This window comes from Pygocentrus nattereri, chromosome 2 (genome assembly GCF_015220715.1).
Source record: "Pygocentrus nattereri isolate fPygNat1 chromosome 2, fPygNat1.pri, whole genome shotgun sequence".
NCBI lineage: Eukaryota > Metazoa > Chordata > Actinopteri > Characiformes > Serrasalmidae > Pygocentrus > Pygocentrus nattereri.
The window spans coordinates 18,683,096-18,697,574 of NC_051212.1; the positions used below are offsets into that span (position 1 = coordinate 18,683,096).

Here is a 14,479-nt window from a genome sequence, read left to right on the forward strand (position 1 = left end):
ACAAACAACAGAGGAAGAGTTTACAGAATAAAATAGGAAGGGTGTGGATGTGTGTAGAGTGGGAAATACTACAGGGACTTGTCTTATCCTCAGAGGATTGCTGTGGCTGCAGGTTTACATTCCAATCATGCAGAAGCACACCTGATTCCACTTGATTAATCAGTTGCTTTCCGGCTCACACACCTGATTAGTTCTATTAGACGGAAAGAAAACTTGCAGCCGCACTGGTTGTTTATGAATGCTGTTCATTTCTCTAACAGTGTTTTTACACATAGACGAATCATCAGAGAAGACAATAGGAGAGCTGACTGCTGACAGACTGGGGGTGTGCAGTATGATGATATTTATAGTTACTGTCACACATTACATCACAATGAAGAACTCCATGTTTCATACCTAGACAGCATAAGCAGAGTAGAGATGCATTAAAGAAACCATTGGCATCAGACAGATGATTACATGTTTAGATTTAATCATTTTTTACACTCCAGAAGAGCAAAACGGAAGAGTAAAGAAGAGTAACCCTACAGAAATAAATGTTACTACATAAATGTGTGACTAAAATGTTGTTAGACGTTTCTGTAATGCTAATCCATGTAGACGTAGTCCTAATGTATGCATTTATGACTATGTACCTGCACTGATGTGTGTATACTTGCACTTAATAAGCTGATAACTGCAGAAAAACAGATTTTGTCAGTAATCCAATCAATGCATTTATAGGCACTTGAATAATCAAGTAATGTGTAAACTCCAGGTTTACACGAGATAGGCAGTAATTGGATTTCTGCTTTGCAACTGGCCAATAAACTCAAAGAATAAGACGTTATGTAAATGTAAGGTAAAACTTGAACTTCATGTCATGGCATTTTTTTAAACATTATATCACTTTACCTGAAAATATGAACACAAGTCATCTAAAAAATGAAGAATATTTGAATCCGTAATTTCATCGAGAATGTAGTTTCTTGTGGTGAGGCTCAAGTAATCACTCTACAGAAAAGTAAAATAAGTAAAATAAGTATTAAGATTTTTATATATATATATATATATATATATATATATAGAATTTCTTAAATGTGGCAGTTTTTTTTTAAGCTGTTAGAACTCATCAGACCACAGAGAAAATAACGATACATAGTGCACCATGCAAATGTCTTGAAATATCACTTATATTTTTGCCCACCACTACGACAGACTGTGTGTCACTTATTCCAGCGACACACAGCACAAAAAAGAAAAACTCTCAAAAGCTTGTCAGACAAGCTGGAGTACAGCACACACAAACAAAAGGAGGAGGAGCAGGAGACAGAGAGAATGGGAGGAGAGAGAACACATGGAGGAAGATCAAATGAGTTACAGTGGAGAATTAGAGACACGAGTAAAAACTCAAAGCTAAAACGACAACACTGTGTGTGTCAGCAGCTAGTACTTTTGGAAAGCCATATAACTGAGTGTTCTTTGAACTTCACCCTTTTTTTATGCTTACAATAACATTGTGGTGTCTGTCCATCTCTCCTCCCCCCTCTCTGTTTTACTGCTGGTTTCCAGGCTGTGAGAAAGATCCCCTGCTGCGGTTACTATGGTTTACTGACATACAAACACACATTATGTAAATGAGATTTAAACTTCAACCTTTCCCTCACTGATAAAATCATTTTATCAAAAAGAGAACACATACGCACGCATGCACGCACAGATCACTCCCCCTATCCTCAGTGGACTTGAGAAAGAGAAGGGAGGGGCAGGAAACACAGGTGTGTGGGTAAGGAATCAGGTTACAAGCCAACAATAATGATATGAGCCAAAGAGAGAGAGAGAGAGAGAGAGAGAGAGAGAGAGAGAGAGAGAGAGAGACTGTTTGCTACTCTCACAAGCTCTATAAGAACTAAACTAATCATAACACAATCTGTCTGACAAAGAAAGCAATGTGCAGAGTCAGCAGCTTTGTCTCTCTACAACCCCAGAAAAGAGGGATGACATTTCTCCAACGATCTGTCCATTCTCTCTACTAACGTTTAAATCTCTGCACACCTCCATACAAGTCTCCCATCTCCCCAGTCTTTAAGCGGCGTGTGTTTATGTGCATGCATGCATGCGTTTCCCTCCCTCTCCCTATTCCCCCTTCACTCCTTCACCCAGAGAGCACACCAGCCAAGCAGCACCACCCCTCCCCCAACCCCCCTCTCTCCTCTCCTCTCCTTTTCTTCTTCGGCAGCACACTCAATCATCCCCCCTCCACAGCACCCCCCTCCCCACCCCCCACTGTCTTTCTTTCTTTCTCTCTCCATTCCACTGAATGCACAATCCCTCCTTCAGGCAACCAGGCCTGGCCTGGGGGCGGGGGTGGGGGTGGGGGCAAGGGGTGAACACACACACACACACACACACACACACACACAGACATCTGCAGACGAAACACCCATCAGATCGAGACAGAGAAAGAGTGAGAAAGAGAGTCAATAAAGTATTCTCATTCATAAAACAGTGCACTGAGTTAATCTGGTTCAAATGTGAACATAATTTCCATATAAAATATAAAACAACAAATTTTGTCTTTTTTCACTGAATTACTTACTCACTTATGACAATAACTGTCTTGTAATACACTTCAATTTATGTCTTCACGTAGAAATGATGTGCATATATGAATCAAGTATGTGCAGTGCATTACATCTGTCTGTAGTGTCTGCGTATGCAAGCAGTATCATTATCCAACATTAACACTGCAAACACAAACACAAAATTTCAATAAAGAATAAATCTTGCAATATGCACAACTTAAGTCATATTGAATATCGTAATATTAGCATTCGTTACTGATCATGTGACTGTGTCAGCAGTACGCACAGCACACGGACACCAGCACACAGGCTGCGTTTTGACTGTGATTTTAACAGCAGCTCTGAGATCTTACAGCTCCTACTGAACTAAATCGGAATGTAGGCTAAAAGCAGAATCAGCCTGAGGGCTACACACACACCCGCACACACTCTCTCTCTCTCTCTCTCTCTCTCTCGCTCCCTGTCTCTCAAATGCTGATCGGAGCCGGCACTTGCGACACTATGTCAGATCTGTTTCAGAACTGGCAGTCGCACCGGCCTATGATTAGACATTGAGAGAATGGACAGAGCTCAAGAAAAAAGACAGAAAGAAAGGGAAAACTAGAGAGAGAGAGAGAGAGAGAGAGAGAGAATAGTCTTAAGCAGATAATAAATAAATGAACGAAGTGATTAAACAGAGAGAGGGGGGCTGTAGTTTAGAGGGAAGGTGATGGAACACTAACACAGACGTCACAGATTTGAGATGTAGGTGACCGTGTGTATGCGCGTCTGTGTGTAGAGATCATGTTACAGCTGAACTGATAATGACAGTGATGTGAAACATTCTTCCGTTGTGTGTGTGTTTTCACCCTCCCTCTGTTGATCTGAGTGGTTTGATTTAATGAGGGGTGGAGACAGGACTTACACACCCAGCGCAAGTGTTCATCTTCTCACATGCACACACACACACACACACGCACGCACGCACGCACACACACACACACACACACACACACACACACACACACACACACACACACACACACACACACACACACACACACACACACACACACACACACTCTCCCTTGATTTATCAAAACACTCCAGGTTGCCGGTAAAGGAGACAAGTAATACCAAACATACACACACAACACACACACAGTCTAATAACAGTGAGCTGTGTGCTGGGTTTCACACCAGGTCAGTGTCCTCCCTTCACAGTACATCCAAAACCCAAAAGCACGACCACTTCCTACTCCTGAGATGGACAAAACAAATATGCACATACAGAGAACACAAACTGCCACATAAGCTCAAATTAACACAAACAAGATTCTAAATGAAATCAGCAAAACAAAGCCTGAACATTTACTAACAAAGAAACACACAATACCACAATACTACACACACACACACACACACACACACACACACACACACACACACACAGTACAGTTCAGTCACTCTCAGTGTAAAAACAAAGGAAAGAAAGACAAAAGTGAAAAACAAAACTATATAACCAAGCATAGTGAGTGTGGAAAAACTTGAGAGAGAGAAAAAAGGAGATGAGAAAGACTGAAAGAAAGAGAGAGAAAGAGAGAGAGTGGTGAACAAGAGGATAGCTTCTCCTTTCCCCCTTCTCCCCCTTTTCTTTCCTTTGCAGCAGAGTGACTGAAATGTGTCACAGTGTGAATATAAACAGAATGGCTTCCACAACAAGCTCTTTTTGTGCAGTATTTCTGCTGAAGAGACGAGTGCAACTTTCTCTCTCCCTCTTTCCTCGGCTTTGTGGGGCTTCTGCTTCTGCTGAGTTTGCTCGATGCACGCATGCTAAGTTGCACAGCTTTGTTTAAATGCCTGTTAAAGGGCGAGTGACACAGCAAGAAAGGGGGAGAGAGAGACAGCGAATGAAAAAAATAAAAAATAAAAACACCTTACCGTGGTTTGGAGTGCTAGTCCCAGTGGCAGTAATTCCACAGCTTCAGTCGCAAACTCAGCCTCAGTCCAGCTCAGCAAATCTCCACTGTTCTATTTTCCCTTTAAACCCCCTCACACACACGTACACACACAGCCCTGGCGGCTGCACACAAACACACAAAACCTGACACAGTTCAGGACCAGGTGGAACTCCACCTCCACACAAACAACACACAGAATTTCTTCTATTTACACATAGAAAAAGTAGCTCTCTGTTTTTTCACTGCCTCACTCTCCTCTTTCTTTCTCTCCTTCTGCTGCCTCCCTCACTCCCTCTCTCCCTCTCCCTCTCTCACTCACTCACACACTCTCTCTTTCTCTCTGGCTTTTCTCCATTCAGCAGTCAAACAAAGAAAGGAGCTGAGCTCTCTCTCTCTCTCTCTCTCTCTCTCTCTCTCTCTCACTCACACACACACACACACACACACACACACACACACACAGAGCGCCTAAGCCCAACCCCCACTATAGAGCAGCCTGCTTTTCTAGCTTTTTTTCATCCCTTTTTCTAAACAGCCCCTCCCCCACCCCGTCACCCCTCTCTCTCTTTCTCTTTCTCTCTCTCCCCTTCTCCTCTCCTCCCCCTGCTCCCTCCCTTGCTCCCTGTGTGTGTGTCAGGCAGATGGAATTGGAGATGTGATTGGAAAAGCGGAAGGAACACTTTACCCTCCTTCTTTCATTCCCTCTCTCTGGGACTGCACTCAAACACATGCTGATAGGTACGTGTGTGTATTCATGACACACATAAATTGATAGGCAAACGTAGCTTTGTTGCAACAGTGTCCATGCTGTCCGTGTAAACGGAGTGTGCTGCCATGCTGCCATAGCTGCAGAAGCAGACTTCTGTGGATGTCAACTAAGACTTCATTGAATATGAAAATGAAAATGGCCTGAGTATGAAATGTCATTCAATACAACATTGTATTGCGATTCTACTGTTAAATATTCTGACTGCGATATGCCTTGCCTTCCACATTGAAAATCTGTTTTTTTTTTTTTCACTTAAACCTGGAAATAAACAACAAGGTTTCTTAAATAGCTCACTTGCATATCAGTATTTCAGCATAACTTCTTCCACTTTAAGCAATAACTATAACAATAAGCTGTCTGCAAAGGAAAAGAACAAAAGCTTGTCACAGAAAAAATAAATTACTGTCATATGGACTGGAGGCATGGAATAAGGCCTATTCAAAGCACAATCTCTGAAGCAAGAGCTCATTTAACCCTTAAAGGCTGGTGCAAATATGTTATTTCTGCCTGTTTGTCTTCTCTTCTCCACTAATAATACAAATATATATTTGTTGTTGCTGCATTTATTTGATGCAAAAGGGATGTGATTTACCGCAGCTGAAAATGAGCATGTTTTTGTTTAGTCTGTCACAAGGTACTATATTTTAAAACACATGAACAGAAATGTTTTACTGCTGATATAAAAAGTCAACAATAAGTGCTCAGTGATTGAGAATTGGGCTCTGAATGAGCTTACATGTTTGCTCAGAATCAGCAAATCACAATGAAAGCCTTGTGCATCTTTTATACAGTGATAGACACACGGTAGCTCTGATTCAACACGCTGACATGTTTAACCCCTGCCAGTGTGGACATGCATGCAATGTTAAGGTCTCTGAAGGCAGACTGAAGCAAGTTTAAGAGGCAACAGCCAAATTCTCAGAATGGCTCAGCGGCGAGATGCTCAGTATGACTCAATATGAGTACACTGTCTGCTTCTCACAAAAAGTACAATTTATGTATAACACAACATTTCTATTCCTAGACATCAGCTGACACTGATACAGCTAACAAACCTTGACATCAAATGATTTTTTAGTCCAAATGTTTTATCAGTCGGCCTTAATATCAACAGGCATGCTTTTAGGCAACAGTGGGTGTAGGTGTACAATGCTGGAGCGTCTGAGGCAAAGAGTGCACGTGAGTAAATGAGACTGAGATTGGAAAAAAAACAAAACATCTGTAACTCTTTCCTCATAGTGTCAACTCCCATCAGTCTCTCTCCTCCACGCACAGTCTCTTGGAAAGACACACACGTGACTGAGCTTTCCACTGTGGAAGTCCGGAAGCACTGACTATATGGAAAACCCATGGACTGAGTACAGTGAAGTCATACAGTGTGGAGCTTTATACACACACACACACACACACACACACACACACACACACACACAGACACACACACACACACACACACACACGCACTTCCCAACTGTATGTTTGATTAAAAAGAGAGCAGAATTAGTGCTGCTTCACTCGATTTAGTGCAGCGGTGTGCAAAATGTTGAATGCAAGTAACTGGATTCATAGGTTTTTTATGGTATTTTTAAAACGTGGCACTGCTTTGTCAGTAAAAAAATATTGTCACATCATGAATCGCAAAAAACTTCATGAAGTATCGTGAATTTACCATATCACCCACCTCTATTCCAGGACAGGCAAGAATCAGTCAGATTGAGCAAGAATAAGTGATGAAGTAGGACAGAAAATGAGAGAGGGCTGTAGAAAGACTGATAAAGTCACAAATGCAACGGCTGAGTCGGCCCCAGTGACGCTGGTCTCCATATTACGTAATTTCCATTCTATTGATTTATCGCTCAGCAGATCTGATCCAGTGCCAGAAAGAGTGATACAAATAAGAATAGCTGACTCGCAGCCAATACAGGAAAGAGAGCGGGACAGACAGAAAGAAAAGTGAGAGACAGAGAAAGTGGAGAGGTCTATGTGTGTGTGTGTGTGTGTGTGTGTGTGTGTGTGTGTGTGGCGAGACAGACAGAATGTGTGAGTGTCAGTGTGTGGGACGTCTGGTGCTCAGTACAAAATATGTGTATTACTGTGTCAGTAATACATAAGGAGAGTTGAACAAACACACTAAAGGTGAAATATGTTATCGTTTTCATGACAGACTCACCATATAATGTCATCATACACTTTTCTGAGCACACTGGATACGGTCAATATCACTGGCCTTCTAGTTGCTAGGGCATGGGTTGAGGGGTTTCAGAATGGCATTTGGGGGGGAATCATATCAGGATTTTTTCAGAATATGAAAATACCATTATAAACATGATCCTAATATTATACAAATGCAATGTATATTAAAATGTGTTTTTCTTGTTCCAAGAACCAAAAACAGACTGTAATTATCCTAATAAATGTCCGACTGAATAATTGCAGTAGCAATGTAATATTATTCAAACACTTTATTCCAACAATGATAACCATGCTTTGCTAATCAGTAAAATGTATGTCGATGATTATTATTACCCAGAAACAGAACACTATCTTCATTTGGCAGCCAGCTTGTATTATAACAGTGCTGCCAACTTGACTGTAAATATCAAAACTTATCTATAAACTTGTCTATAAAAAAATGTGATTTGATCATTAACCAAACCATTAACTAAATCATTAACCATTAACAACAGATACATTAATATTAAAACGAAACTAAAAACTCAATTTCTCTGATCAAGTCTGTGTGTGTGTTTCAGGCTGCACAGCAATGTAAACAATCCCCTAGTAACATTTTAAAAAATATTTTTAAGCTTCATTTCTGTTCAGTGGTCAGATTTTGAGTGACTGTGGCAACCGTGACAAAGATGAAACTACCTCTTCACCAGCTTCTTAACGGAATTTTTTGTTCCACCTTACATTTTCTAAAACATTGGAATAAAAAGCTTGCAACACCAGTCAGGTAAATAATTTGTTCATGAGTAATGCAAGTAAGAAAAAAATGACTAACACAAGCAGGTATTAGGCTAAACTATGGAATAATACTTACTTAAAATATCACAAAGCTTTGTCAGTTTTCACGAATCTACAGTCTCAAAGTGCATCAACTGGTAATTAGTAACACACTATATTGCTTATTATTATGTTTCATTATAACACATTTATTTACAAATAAGAGCAATATGCATTTGGGCAGAGAAAACAATTTTATAGACATTTTATAAACATACTGAACTGTATGTAACAAACCAAACTGTATCTGCCCTCCTTGGACAATTTTAAGTGCTACACAGGTTCTGCACAGCAGCTAAACATTCAGAGCTCATCAAAAAGGGTGCTATTTATGTCAAGAGGAAAGAGACAGAGGCTCAAAAATCAGTGTTCTTCATGTGACTGACAAAGCTCCCCTGTGATTGGTCCAAGAGTCTAAAATCCTCAAATGAAGCTGCTCTGGAGCAGGTCAGGTGTGCAGCATAAGTTTCCATGATGATAGAGCCCAGTAAAAAGTGATTCTCCATTGTCAGATAGAAAATACAAGTTTATATCAAACTAACCTTAAGGTCTGCAGGCTAAGCAAGAATTCCTGCTTCATGAGACAGACCCCAGTTATACAAAAAGCTGAATGTCGTAAGTGCATAAACTGCACTGTAACAAGAAAAAGTGGGAAAAGTAGCTTTACTTACTAAACTAAATGGATTAGTTCTGTGAACTAATAACAAGTCAAAGTATCTTTCTAGTAAGCAACTTGAGTAAAAGTACAAAATACCATGTATAAGGTTTGTAAGGTGTCATTCCCCTCTATTGTGATCCTTTTAGTCTAAAATAAAATCCAAATAAAAGATCCAAAGTCAGAGGTGTGACCAATTGCAAAGCAGTACAAAGCTGTCACCAGAGTAAAATAATTAAATTAAACACTTCAAAAGAATTACAAAATGTTAATGACTAAAATATTACTAACAGAAATACTAAACTAACAGGTAACAAACCTTTGCTCACAAATACACCTGGATAGAAGTAATTATGGTTTGAAAATACTCAGGAAAATACAAATCCATCAGTTTTTCTGACAAAAAGTAGCTGATAATTTTTAAATACTTTTATGCAAATGTTCAAATAAATCAACAGTATATTCTTAGTTTCTCACAGCATTTTTAAAATGTGGCACACACACACACACACACACACAGTCATAAAAGCTTCAATACTTTCTCAATACTGCAAGTAGGCAAAACAAATAAATTAAGCTAGCAGTAGGTTAACAATTATTTCGCTTTTATTTGAAGAGTTTTGTATTGAAATAAAAAAAGACAGATTAAAAACAGAGGTTAATAAAACTGTAAAAATATGAAAGTTTTTGTTCATTTAATCCAACAGACATTTAGTGTTCAGACAGAGAGGAGTGTTTCCAATGTCTTTTCCAAAGTGCTGTCTGAGCACTGTGGTACTCAAAAAAGTATTGGTATCAAGACCTAGTCCTGTGACATCTCTAATAACACACACACACACACACACACACACACACACACACACACACACACACACTCTCCCCTCCACCTCTTCTACATCTGGTTGAGCAGATGGAGGTACACAGGCACTGTGTGTGATAAAAGAGAGTTAGCTTAATGTAAAGAAAGGAAACGGATATGTGAGCAAAGGAAAACTCTACAGCGTAAATAATTCTCTTTTCTGTCTTTCTGCACCACCAATCACTCCTGCTCTCCTGCTTTTCTTTATAATATACTCATCTGGGAGCAGCTTCTGATTAATTGGCAATTAATGTTTAACAAGCTACAGCTGTGTGCAATTAACGCTGGAGGCAGTCCTCAACTAACCAATCCTGAGCTTCACACAGTGCACTTTCTGTAGGGGCACCGTTTGAGAGAACAGTTCAAATTTACAAACTCAACAAAAACTCCAGAGGATCCAGAAAATGACATTTGACTACATCGTTTTCAAAACCGACATACTTCTATAACAAGAACTCCAGAGATTGAGAATTCAACCTAAAAATGACATGATGACTTCATCACTGTACAACTGACATTTTTACTACACTATTGTTTCAGAAAAGGCCAACAGCAGCAAAGTGAGCTGTTATTGCAGCCTGTTACAAAGGACGTCACACAGCAACCAACTGCAAATGGTTCTGTAAGTGTTGATTTTATAATAATGTGTGTGTGTGGTGTCAGTCATTAGCCTCTCTCTGCTTCACACTTTGTATTTCATTAAAATCTGATACCTCAACCCATCTGTTCACGAAGAGAGACAGAGTCTTTTCTGTGTAGAGGCAGAGCTGCAGCTTCTGAGCATCTAAACAAATGTATGTGTGATATCAAGTATCATTCTGCCCACTTCCCTCATCCAAATCTGCCATTAGAGCATTGATAATCTATAAATGCACCAACACCCTGAAACACACACACACACACACACACACACACACACACACACACACACACACACACACACACACACACACAGAGTTTAGTCTCATCTTACCTGCCAGCAGTCTGTTGTCCTCTTCCTGTTTGGGAGCGGCTCCTTCCTGGACCTGAAATTACAGGATACACACAGTGTTAACAAATGCACAACGAACGCAGCAACACTAAAAACCACACACACACACACACACACACACACAAACACACACAAACTACTCAACCAAATAACCAAACACAGAAGAGAAGGGGGAGGGAGAGGAAGGTGAGGAAAGGGGGGGTAGGGAAAGAGAGGGAGAAAGAGAGAGAGGGAGCGTGTGACAGACAGGGAAACAGAGATAGAGAATGAGGGTAGAAAAACCAGACAGAAATATAGAGAGGTAAGGGGAGATTGAGGGAGAGTGGTAAGCAGTGAGGGACAGAAAGACAGAGGGATAGGAAAAGAGATAAAGAGAGATGTGGGGAGAGAAGGAAATGAAGGTAAGGACAGAGAGAGGTGAGAAATAAATAGAGAAAGACAGTTAGGGAGAGAGAGAGAGACAGAGAGAGAGAGAGGTGGTTTGTGAAGGTTAAGTGAGGTGCAGTGTGGTCGTTAGCTACAGTCGGTCAGTCATAAAGAGCACTCCCAAACTCCATGATTACAGCTGAGGAGAGAGTGTGTGGAGACTGCCTGGGCCTCAAACCCTGTACTTACACACACACACACACACACACACACACACACACACACGCAAGCACGCACGCACGCACACACACAAAACTCAGACACATTTGTCATATTGGTAGACACACACACATAAACAAAACATGCGACATAACATAGTATTAGTGCACTAATGCTCTATTTCATACCCATATTCTTTAAACCTTTCATTTAACCAGGCAAGCTATTTAGAACAAATTCTTATTTACAGTGGCGGCAGGGCAGGAGGCAGAAGACACGTGTGTAGAAACAGGAAACAAAACAAAACAAAATCATACATAAAATAAAACATACTAACATGAGTAAAACACAAAAACATACATTCACACATCTGCCTACTCATACACGCCAGAGGCGGGCGATTTCAACAACACAATAAACTACATCACAATATGATTTCCTGAGTATATTGTGGGTGTTGTCAGTACTTCTAGAACACCAGAACTCAGAGCTGCATTCATCATAAAAAAGACCAATTACAGAGAGCCTGTAAACATTAACAGTCAGTACACAAGAACTCAGAAATATTTAAGATCTCTAAGATCAGTGTCAGTAAATTTAAGCTAAGAAATTGACCATGTTAATGCCGTTGTGCTAAAAGATCAGATGTCTTTAATACTATTCTCTCTTCCATTGAAGCTCATGTTCAGATACAGATACAGAGGCTTTTGTCACTGTTAGTGATTCTGTGCCAGCTTTAGCAGACTGTCATTAAATCAAAGGGAGACATACTGAGAAGTGTTAACACTTCTGACATCGTTATGTTTATAATGTCATGTGTAATAATTATTTCTTATCAAATTGGAAAATAATACAAAATAGAAGCATTTTTGTAGTAGAGTGCTTAAAAGCATATCAGCATTGGACAGATGTTAAAATATGACAGACATCTTAAACCAATATTTAATGACATCATATTCTGAAAGACAGAACATTCAGGTGGTGCTGGGCTACTGTGCTAAAATGTTTCCATGTTTATTTATTTTACTGCATGTGTAACTCTACACAAACACGTACTTTTTTTGTCTGTTATGCTAAATCTGCAATAGATTTAGTCTTTTTTAAACATTTTATAAATGTCCTGTAACAGCATCAGTAGATATATGCAAGAAAAATTTTGGATATCAGCAGCCACCCACTGTTCTGCTCCCACTGTATTCTGAACAAGAACCTCACCAACAGGATAGCTAAAAAGATAAAAATCTTTTTTATTTATTTCTGACTATTTTATTCATTTTTCTTCTTGTTTCTTCTTAAAACTGTAGTATTGGGCTGGGCGATACAACAATATTTATTATAATCATGATAAACTATGTCACAGCATTCTTTTCTTTTAACAACTCTAATTTAATTAGAAAGTGTGTATAATTAGCTCTATTTATTTGGACTTGGAGCACCGTATTTGGAAAGTCAGGGTGACTGTATTTGCTAAATGTGGCACTACTGGTTCTTTTTTGTCCATTCCAACTTAAACCTAAGAAAAACTAAAAATCATGATGCACATTGTGTATTGTGAAAAACTGTCTTTTTGTCCACCCCTACTTTAGTATCCAAGATTATTGAAAAATGTGTTGTGTTGAAAAAAGTAACATTATGGAGTCAGGAGAAAAAATGTGTGTGGGAGTCAACTTGTAAAGCCTGAAATAATCATTTAAAAGTCAGAAGGTGTCTGCTCGGATTTTGTGGGAGTTCTTCAGACCATGTTATACATTGGGGAGTATGTCTGGGTCCAAAGCTCAACAGACTTTACAAAATGTTCTTCTGCACATTGCATGAAACTACACATCTCCACCAGACAGGTCAACTAATCCCCAAATCTTACACTGTCCAGCTGTAATAGTTTATTATTTAAAATGTTAAAATGAAAAAGTCAATGTATTCAGATTGTTTTTTGTAGTGATGTTCTCAGTTCAGAGTGTATAGGAGACCAATGAACAGGCTGTAAGAGCACTTCACATAACAGAACCAGTATTGTGAGCATGTGAGTGAGTGAGTGTGTGTGTTTGTGAGTGAATGTGTGTGAATGTGTGTGAATGTGAGTGAGAGAGAGAGAGAGAGAGAGAGAGAAGGGAGAGAGAGAGAGAGAGAGAGAGAGAGAGAGAGAGAGCCCCTGTGAGGCAAAAACCCAGGAGCCAAACCACTTCCTGTTTAGGCTAGAGGAATAAAGTGAGGGGACGGAGCCGGAACTATGGCCTTACAACATCGTCATTTCAGAACATGGCAGAATATCAGACAGATTAACCTAATCTCTCTCTCTCTCTTACACTACACCTTTCTCACTCCATTGCTGTCTCTCTCTCTTACTCCATCTCACTCTACATCTCTCTCTATCTCACTCTACATCTCTCTCACTCCACTGCTCTCTCTCTCTCTCTTACTCCATCTTACTCTACATCTCTCTCTCTCTCTCGCTCTCTCACACACACACACACACACACACACACACAGAGTGAGTTGGTGCCGCAGTGTTTTGAACAGCGTGTGTCCTGCTGCTCTGGACATGTTCATGGAGAAAGAGGAATTTGACTGTTAGATTTCCCGACCCCCTTTGCTACCTTACCCCCCCCTCTGCTTAGAGCCTGGAGAAGTACACATGCACACCACACAGCTGGCTAAATATGCATGCACACACACACACACACACACACACACACACACACACACACACACACACACACACACACACACACACACACACACTCATATATCACACACACACACTCACTCTGCTCAAGCACTTGAATCCACAAACAGAGCCACGTGCTCACTTATTTTCAAGTTATATGCCAAGAGTTTTGTCTAAGAATTCAATAAGTTTCATTAGGTGTTAAGGGTCACCCCCATTTTGGCTGCATGTTGGTTTGCTCCAGCATGTGGAATGTGCAGCAGGAACAGCTTGCGTTTCATGACAGGGTGGAGCGATCCACAGCAGGGCGGGGGGAGTTTATCCCAGCTCAGGGTGAGGGAGGGGTGAGCGGGTTTACGGGATATTTTTAGCCATACCATTTCTGCCCGTTATATGGTAATACTCACACAGCTAGAAGCATAGAAAGGAGACATTGTGAATGGAT

The 14,479-nt window shown here is 40.2% G+C and overlaps 1 protein-coding gene across 5 annotated transcripts in view; it reads right to left on the minus strand.

Moving 5' to 3' along the window:
* kdm6ba (lysine (K)-specific demethylase 6B, a) overlaps nucleotides 1-14,479 on the minus strand; it is a 109,441-nt gene that overhangs the window by 40,904 nt on the left and 54,058 nt on the right. For 3 of the 5 annotated variants that reach the window (XM_017682097.2, XM_017682095.2, XM_037544623.1), the window contains one exon: nucleotides 10,767-10,818. The gene's annotated coding sequence lies outside the window, so the exon portion shown is untranslated. Of the gene's footprint in view, nucleotides 1-4,484; nucleotides 4,768-10,766; nucleotides 10,819-14,479 lie in introns of those variants that run through there. The other 2 variants (XM_037544635.1, XM_017682098.2) reach the window with 1 other exon arrangement.